This window comes from Arvicanthis niloticus, chromosome 21 (genome assembly GCF_011762505.2).
Source record: "Arvicanthis niloticus isolate mArvNil1 chromosome 21, mArvNil1.pat.X, whole genome shotgun sequence".
Classification (NCBI taxonomy): domain Eukaryota; kingdom Metazoa; phylum Chordata; class Mammalia; order Rodentia; family Muridae; genus Arvicanthis; species Arvicanthis niloticus.
The window spans coordinates 35336005-35344544 of record NC_047678.1 but is presented as its reverse complement, the minus strand read 5'-3'; the positions used below and the strand labels follow the sequence as shown (position 1 = coordinate 35344544).

The window sequence follows — 8540 nt, the reverse complement described above, 5'->3', positions numbered from 1 at the left end:
CACAGAAAATAGAAATACATCTTTTTTTTTTTTTTTTAAATAAAATAAGGGGCCTTTAATCCCAGCACTTGGGAGGCAGAGACAGGCAGATTTCTGAGTTCGAGGCCAGCCTGGTCTACAGAGTGAGTTCCAGGACAGCCAGGGCTACACAGAGAAACCCTGTCTTGAAAAACCAAAAAAAAAAAAAAAAAAAAAAAAAACCAAAAAAATAAATAAATAAATAAATAAATAAATAAAATAAGGGGCCAATAAAATGGCTCAGTGGGTAAAGACACTTGCTGCCAAGTCTTATGACCTAGAATCCACATGGTGGAAGGAAAGTGCTGGCTTCCACAACTTGCCCTCTGACCTCCATACTAGTGCTATGACGTGTGCAACCATAAACACACACACACACACACCACATATACACACATTATAAATAATTTAAACGTTTTTACAAAGTAAAACACCTGGTCAATGTTGGCACACACCTTTAATGCCAGTATTTGGAAGGCAAAAGCAAGCAGATCTTTGTGAGGTCCAGGCCAGCCTGCTCTACAGAGTAAATTCTAGGATAGCCAGGGCTACACAGAGATACCCCCGTCTTGAAAAAGAAGGGGGGGAGGGGAGGGAAGGAGAAGTAAAACAAAGCAGGCCTGGCTGAAGGGGCCTACCTATAATTCATTCCAGCATTCCTAACGCTGAGGCAGGAGGCTCGCTGGTTTAGGTTAGGTCAGTGTCTTAGTCAGTGTTCTATTGCTATGAAGAGACATCATGCTCACAGCAGGCGACTCTCATAAAGGGAAGCATTTAATTGGCGCTGGGGTTTAGTCCATTGTTACCATGGTGGTGGGAGCATGGTGGCATGGAGAGAGAGAGAGAGAGAGAGAGAGAGAGAGAGAGAGAGAGAGAGAGAGAGAGACACTAGGCGTGGCTTGGGCTTCTGAAACCTCAAGGCCCACCCCCCCAGTGCCACACTTCCTCCACAAGGCCACACCTCCTAGTCCTTTAAGTAGTTCCACTCTCTAATGGTTGAGCATTCAAACTATATGAGCCTATGAGGGCCATTCTTAGTCAAGCCACCACAGCCAGCTTGGGCTACATAGTGAATTGCAGGTCCACCTGGGCTACTTAGTAAGACACTAGCCTAAAAAAATAAATAAGACAAAATTAGAACTTTTACTAGAATCGGAGTATTTTTTGGCAAAACAAAAACAACAATAACAACAACAACAAAGAAAACCAACCTGTCTTCAGTTATTTAATCTGTTTTACTCTTTATTTTTGGCAGTGCTGAGGGTCCAGCCCAGGGCCATGTGTATTTGCTCCATCACCAAGTCACATCTGCAAACGTAATGGAAAGGCCTTTGATATAGGAAATGTGGCTGGGCAGATGCGCCGTGGGGGAGCACTTCCTGCATAGGTGTGAGGGCTGGAGTTCAGATCCCTGGCTCCCTTGGCGTGCATCTGCCATCCCAGCACTCCATGGTTCCATATGAGGTGGAAGGCAGCAGCTCCAGGAGTTCAAGGCCAGCCTGATCAGGGAACAACAGACTCTGCCTCTGACAAGGCAGACAGGAGACCTGACACCCAAAGGGTGTCCACATACCAAATAATACATACATACATACATACATATGCATTTTAAAAATAAATTAAAATCTCAAGGCAACCCATATATCTTGTCTCATAAAAGGAACACATTCCCAGTGACGTGACATCTCTTCTCCGACAGTAAAGGGATAAAGGAATGAATACATTTTAGCTTAATTTGCCATTCCAATAGCACACTGAGAACAGTGTGTGGTGGCTCTTGCTTGTAATCCCAGCACTTGGGATGTTGAGGGAGGAGTCTTGCCTTGTGTTTGAGGCCAGCCTGGGGCAAAGTATGAGGACTCATTGTAAACAAAGCAAAAACAATTTAAAAAATAATAAGAAGGTGGCATGGTGGCACCTGTAATCCCAGCACCTTGGAAGGAGAGGCTGGGGGAATCAGAAGTTCCAGGCTAGCTCAGCTACATAGTCAGAGGCCAGCCTGAACTACCTGGTACTTTCTAAAAATAAATAGAGATAGTAGTAGTAATAAAAGCAACATGCTGTCATCTCACACTTGAAAGGCTGAGGCAGGAGGATTCCGAGTTTGAGCAGCAGTATCATGAGACATTCTCTCAAAAAACAAACAGAACAGAACAACCCCCACCCTGGTTTATGCAAGTTCATCTTACTGAAAAGTTAGACTACTTTTAACACCACAAAGCAACTCAAAATGTGCTTGGTTGGTTGGCTTGTTTTGAAGAATCATCTTAGCTGTAGGCATGGAACTGACAAACTAAGAGAGGCTTTAATTCCAAAACGGCTTCAAATCTGAGGCAATCTTGTAGGATTAAATTTCAAACAGAAAGGCTGACGTTTTAATGCCCAGAATTAATGAGTTTGAACTTACATGATCCTGCAGAATTTCAAATAGAATTCATTACTGTCTCTGGTACCTGGAAAGCTCACCCACATACACTTGCCAGGAGAGACTGAGGTGGACACACAGCTACTAAGGACCCAGGAGAATGTTGGCTTGCCAATGACACTGATGGAAAATCCTGGAGACCATGTAGACTTGAACTTCACAGTCAGTCACAAGTGATATCACAGGCACAGGTTGGGTCCAAAGACAGGATTCCAGGGAAGCTGTTAGCGCTCCTGGATGAGCTTCCTGGGACAGCTAGCTCCAAAGAGAGAAGGTGAGAGTAAGCCAACAGGAGCCCCTGTTGTTAGCTTGCCTGCGTGGTTACCCTTCCTCACCCTCCTTCACTTCCTTTCTCCTTTCTTCTCTCTGCATCTTTCCGTCCCTCCACCCTCCTTTCCTTCTCCTTTTACTTTTTCAGGAGTTGATCGCAACAAACAAACAAACAGAACTAAAGCTGCCCCGAGGCTGGCCTTGAGCTGCCAGGTCCTCCTGCCGGCCACCTCCCAAGTGCTAGGATTACAGGCATGGGCTTCCGAGGAAAGCATTCAGAGTCCAAGATAACAATAACAACAGCCATTTTGAAACAATGTCGCAGAGTCACAGCGATCCAAAATAAGAGAGGTATAAGGGTCCTCAAGATGGCTGAGGGGGTAAAAGTGACTAACATGTAAGGCTGACAACCTAAGTTCTAGTCCAAGAGAAAGAGAGAGGGAGGGAGGGAAGGTGGGAGACAGACAGACAGACACAGAGAGACAGAAAGACAAAGAGAGAGACACACATGTGGTGTGCAGCTGTAATCCCAGCATTCCTACAGAGAGATGGGAGGTGGAGACAGAACTGAGAACTGCTGGCTGGAAGCTCACAAGCCAGATGCCATGGAGCAAGATAGACCCAACTCAACTAAACTGAAGTCAAGAACTGACTTCAGACACTTGCTGTCTTATCTCTTGCCACATCACACCTGCACACATGTGTCATACACAGATACACACAAAACAGTAATAAACGGTAAACATCGGGCCAAGGTTACAGTTGCTGGGCCGACAGATGTCTTTGTAGGAGAATTTTTTAGCCAGGCATGGTGGCTTACACCATTAATCCCAGCACTCAGGAGGCAGAGGCAAATGGATCTCTACAGAGTATAAGGCCAGCCTGCTCTACATGGTGAGTTTCAGGCCAACCAGGGCTACATATTAAACCCTGAATAATAATAGTAATAATAATAATATTTTTAAAAAGAAGTGCTTCTTGGGCCTGAGGATACACACCAGTCGTACACGAAGCCTTAGCTCTGGACTCCAGCATAACAACAGAAGCTGATTTTATAGGTTACAGTGGTCCCAGGCAAGCTCACCTCTGGTAGTCTTTTCTTTGTTTTGCTTTGTTGAGATGGAGTCCCATGTAGCCCAGGCTGGCCTCTAGTTTACGCTGGACCTCACAATGACCTTAAACTTCTATCTTTCCTGCCTCTACCTCCAGAGTTTTTGGTGCCAGGTGTACAACAGCACACCAGGCCTTGAAGTCTTTTGAGATATCTCACAATTTAGGCAATCACACAGAAACTCCAAGCTTTATTTACTTCTGGGGCTGGGCTGTTATATACAATTCCCTCTCCATGGCTGTTCTCTGAGCTGGACCTGCACAGCAGGAAGTGGAAGATTGGGCTCCGGTTCCTGTGGTTCCCCTGCGGTCCTGCAAAAAGGGGTCTTAGTAAAATAAAGCCAGACTTCCAGAAGCCTGCAGTCAGAGACAACAACAGCAAGACCTGAGGGACCAGTGACCAAGGACTAAAGAATCCAGGTTCATCTGGGCAGCAACAAGCTCCAACAGAAATTAGCCAGAGTCAGCCTCCTCCAGCCACACCCATTCCAAGCCACCCTGGGGGACAGTGGCCAAACAGAGGATGAAGGAGGACTGGAGTCAGTCCACCCCAAGTGGCATAGACCAATCAGAACTGATTGAGTCCCACATTGAGTGTTGGGAAAGAGAATAAAAGAAGCTGCCAGGAAAAACAAAAGTGGAATGTTTTCTGTGAGACTGTGGTTCCTGTCACAGAGGTGGGAAACCCTGATTACATTGTGGTTCTGTCTATATTTTCAATCAATTGCTGAAGGCTAGCCAGAAATACCACGGTGCGTGCGTGCTTTCCCTCTCTATCCAAGGCGGTTGAATGTTAATGTCTCTCATTTTTTTAAAGCCTTGTTTATTGGTGCAGGGGACGGGGAGGGCCACAGGTTACATACACCATGCAACAACTATGGTGTTCAGAGGGCAATCTTCTGTGACTGATTCTCTCCTACAACATCGGACCTGGGGATGGTACTCGCAGGTCCTTGGGCGAGGATGAAAGCAACTTTACCCTCTGAGCCAGCTCAACAGACCAACCACAGTCTTTTAATGGCTCCATCCTTCTCACCAAGAAGTAAGGATCTTTGTGTCCTCTTGTTCCTCCTCTCCACCCTCCCCAACCCCACCCCTGCACTGCTGCTGAGAGAGGCTCTCGCTCACTGAGTAGCCCAGGTTGGGAACTGAACTCTGATCCTCTACAAGAGTGGCAAGCACCCTTAACCAAAGAGCCAACCCTTCAGGGCCCTCATCCCAGTCTTCAAGTGCAGTAATAGACTTAGGTGGTGTGCCGTTAATATAAGCTGTCCACAGTGCATGCTGGCAGTCTACCTCTGAGTCACAAATACTTTAAAAGCAAAAAAACAAAAAACAAAAAACAAAAAACAAAACAAAAAAAAAAAAACAGGAACTTGCTATATTGATCAGGCTGGCCTAGAACTCACAACCATCCTGCCTCCACCTCTCAACTACTGTAATCACAGACGTATGCTATCATGCCTGGCATTCTTACTGAATTTTTCACACACACACACACCCCTCTGTAAGCAAAATCAAATGGATTTTTTTTTTCTGCTGAGCTCTTGGGAAGCCCATTTTGTAACAGAAGCACTCATTTCTGATAAAAGTAGAGGTTCAAAGTCCTGGTCACCTTCAAAGGCCTAGCGAAGGCCTCCCCCATCCTCCACTGCACACCCTGAGCTCCAGATCTGATTTGGGTAATTTGTAGCCATCTGGTTCTCCAGGCCCTCCCCACCCCCACCTCCCACCCGGTCCTCTCTTAAGACCTAACAGCTGGAGTGCACCTCAGCTGAAGGGCAGCCCCCCACAGAATAGGACTTCAGAATTTCTGAATTGAAATTGAGGTTATCGTACATTGGGAAGGTGCCTGTCTAGACAGAGGCCCTCACTTCCCTCCCAACAGTGAAAGCAAGTTTGCTGAATCCTATTTCTTAGTTTTATTACTGTAGTTTTGCTTTGCATTGCATGCCCTCATCAAGAGAGGGCCATGGGCAGGGGTGAATGTGATGTAAGTTCTCACTGTGTTACAGCACCTGCAGGATGCCATGGCACACGCCTGTATCTCTAGCACCCAGGAGGCAGGTGGATCTCTTCAAAGAAGAGGGCAAGTGGGGGTACACAGTGACACCCTGTCACCATGGATGGATGGATGGATGGATAGAATTTTTAAATTAGAAACTAATTTAACAATTGAAGATTACTATTTGCATTTTCTTTTTCCTTTTTTTTTTTGTTTGTTTTTTTTGTTTGTTTGTTTGTTTTTGTTTTTTGAGATAGGGTTTCTCTGTGTAGCCCTGGCTGTCCTGGAACTCACTCTGTAGACCAGGCTGGCCTCGAACTCAGAAATCCACCTGCCTCTGCCTCCCAAGTGCTGGGATTAAAGGCGTGTGCCACCACTGCCCGGCCACATTTTCTTTTCTTTTTCTCCCTCTTTTAGACAGGATCTTACTATATCACCCTGACTGACCTGGAATTCTTTACTGATGTAGAACATCACGGGTCTCTGCTTCCTAAGCTCTGGGACTAAATGTATGTACCACCATGCCTGGCTGTTCTTAGCATTCTCAATGGAATCCACTTCCATTAAAGTCACAGCTCTTCAGGCAGCTGGGGTGTGTGTGTGTGTGTGTGTGTATGTGTGTGTGTGTGTGTGTGTATCTGTGTGTGATGAGGATGGGGACGCAAGAGGCCCTTCTTGCTCTGTGCCCATGATTTACAAAATAAATAAATAAATAAATAAATAAATAAATAAATACTCCCCACCCCTCCACCCACCCAGCAAATACCACACACCAAATGGGCGGGCTGTGGGGCATGCTACTATCTTCAGAAGACCCCATGTGCTTCTCACAAAACACTGTATGGCTACTCACCACACATGCCTCAGGCCTCGAGTCCAATACTCAATGCTGCAGGCCAGGGATGGCGGCCTGTAACTCCAGCACTTGGGAGGTAGAGGCAGGAGTTCAAGACCAGTCTCGGCTACATAGCAAGTTTGAAGCCAATCCAGGCTACAGGAGACCACAGTTTAAGACAAAACAAAGGTGTAGAGATGGCTCAATAAGGAAGAGTGCTTGCTGCGCAAACATGAGGGGATGGGTTCAAATCCCCAGCACCCAGGTACAAAGTCAGGTGTGACCACACACTCACATAACCTAGCACTGTAGAGGGCATTGGGAGAATTGTTGGGTATTGCTGGATACCAGCCTAGCTCTAGGATTAGTAAGAGATCCTGTACTGTTTAGTTTTATATTAACTTGACACAAGCTATAGTCATCTGAGAGGAGGGATCCCTAGTTAAGAAAATGCCTCCATAAGATCTGGATGCAGGCAAGCTGGTAGAGTGCTTTCTTTTCTTTTACTTTCTTTCTTTCTTTTTCTTTTTAAAGATTTATTTATTTTATGTATATGGGTACACTGTTGCTGTCTTCAGACATACCAGAAGAGGGCATCAGATTCCATTACAGATGGTTGTGAGCCACCATGTGGTTGCTGGGAATTGAACTCAGGACCTCTGGAAGCACAGTCAGTGCTTTTAACCACTAAGCCATCGCTAAGCCATCTCTCCAGCCCCAAGCATTTTCTTGATTAGTGATTGATGGGGAAGGGCCCAGCCTATTCCTGGTTGAGCCATCCCTTGGCTGGTGGTCCTAGGTTCTATAAGAAAGCAGGCTGAGCAAGCCATAAGGGGATAGCCAGTAAGGAAGCACTCCTCCATGGCCTCTGCATCAGCTCCTGCCTCCAGGTTCCAGTCCTGGCTTCCTTCAGTAATGGGCTATGTTGTGTGTGTGTAACCCAAATAAATGTTTTCCTTCTCAAGTTGTTTTTGGTCATGGTGTTTCATCATAGCAATAGTAGTAACCCTGACTAAGACAGACCCTGGTCTCCTCTGGCCTCCTTATGCACACACTGCTGTATACACACACACATACACATGTACATGCATACAATAATAATAATTAAACATACACATTTAACATAGAACCCCACTATGCAGCTAATGGCAGCAGACACAAAGCTCCAAACCACAATCAATTCCTCTAAGTGTGACAAGTCTCCAGACCTCTTAGCACAACTGACGCCATAATCAAAGTACCTTTCCGGTCATAAAACACAGCACCCAGACAGCACCACCGGCTGAAACCAAAACAAAGGCCTGATCCATCCAAGTCCATAGAGTTCTGGGAAAGCCTCTAAATGTACTAACCTTGTTTTTTTTAGCTTCTGAAATTCTGCTTCTGGCTGACTGATCTTGTTAGCTGAAGTATGTGAAACCGGAATATGGACGTTTGTACTTGAAAGCTCACCCTGAGAAAGGCTCAGGACTACGCTGGGATATCCAATAGTAATAACGACTTTCTACTGGCTTAAACCTGTGTCCAAGCAGTCTTCTCTGGTCTGGCAGATACTTCGTAGCATAACCACCACACTGGGCGCTTCCAACTGACTTTCCCTCCTCCAGCCTGATTTCCCAACTCTCTGCCTCTGCTCGAACCGACTGAGATGTCCAAAGGTCCAGAATAGTTGTCACCCTGCATTTGTTGGTTACTTTCCTTGTTGCTGTGACCAAATGCCTGATGACAAGAAGTATAACGGAAGAGGGTGTCTTAGTGTGGAATAGCACAGAGAGGGTCAGACACGTGGATGGCACATGTGCCTCAAATCTAGGGCCAGAAAACCCACAACCTGTGCCAAGGACACAATCCATAGCCAAGATAATTGTTGGGGGTCT

General features: G+C 45.9%; 1 long non-coding RNA gene across 2 annotated transcripts; it reads right to left on the bottom strand.

Moving 5' to 3' along the window:
• Nucleotides 1-569: 569 nt before the first annotated feature.
• On the bottom strand, nt 570-8275 carry LOC143435332 (uncharacterized). 2 transcript variants are annotated; one of them, XR_013105540.1, is made up of 4 exons: nt 8016-8275; nt 2426-2698; nt 1230-1565; nt 570-1129 (listed from the first exon to the last, which is right to left on the bottom strand). It is a non-coding gene; the product is annotated as an uncharacterized LOC143435332 (long non-coding RNA). The 2 variants fall into 2 exon arrangements; XR_013105541.1 differs by having other exon boundaries at nt 1230-1517.
• Nucleotides 8276-8540: the final 265 nt, after the last annotated feature.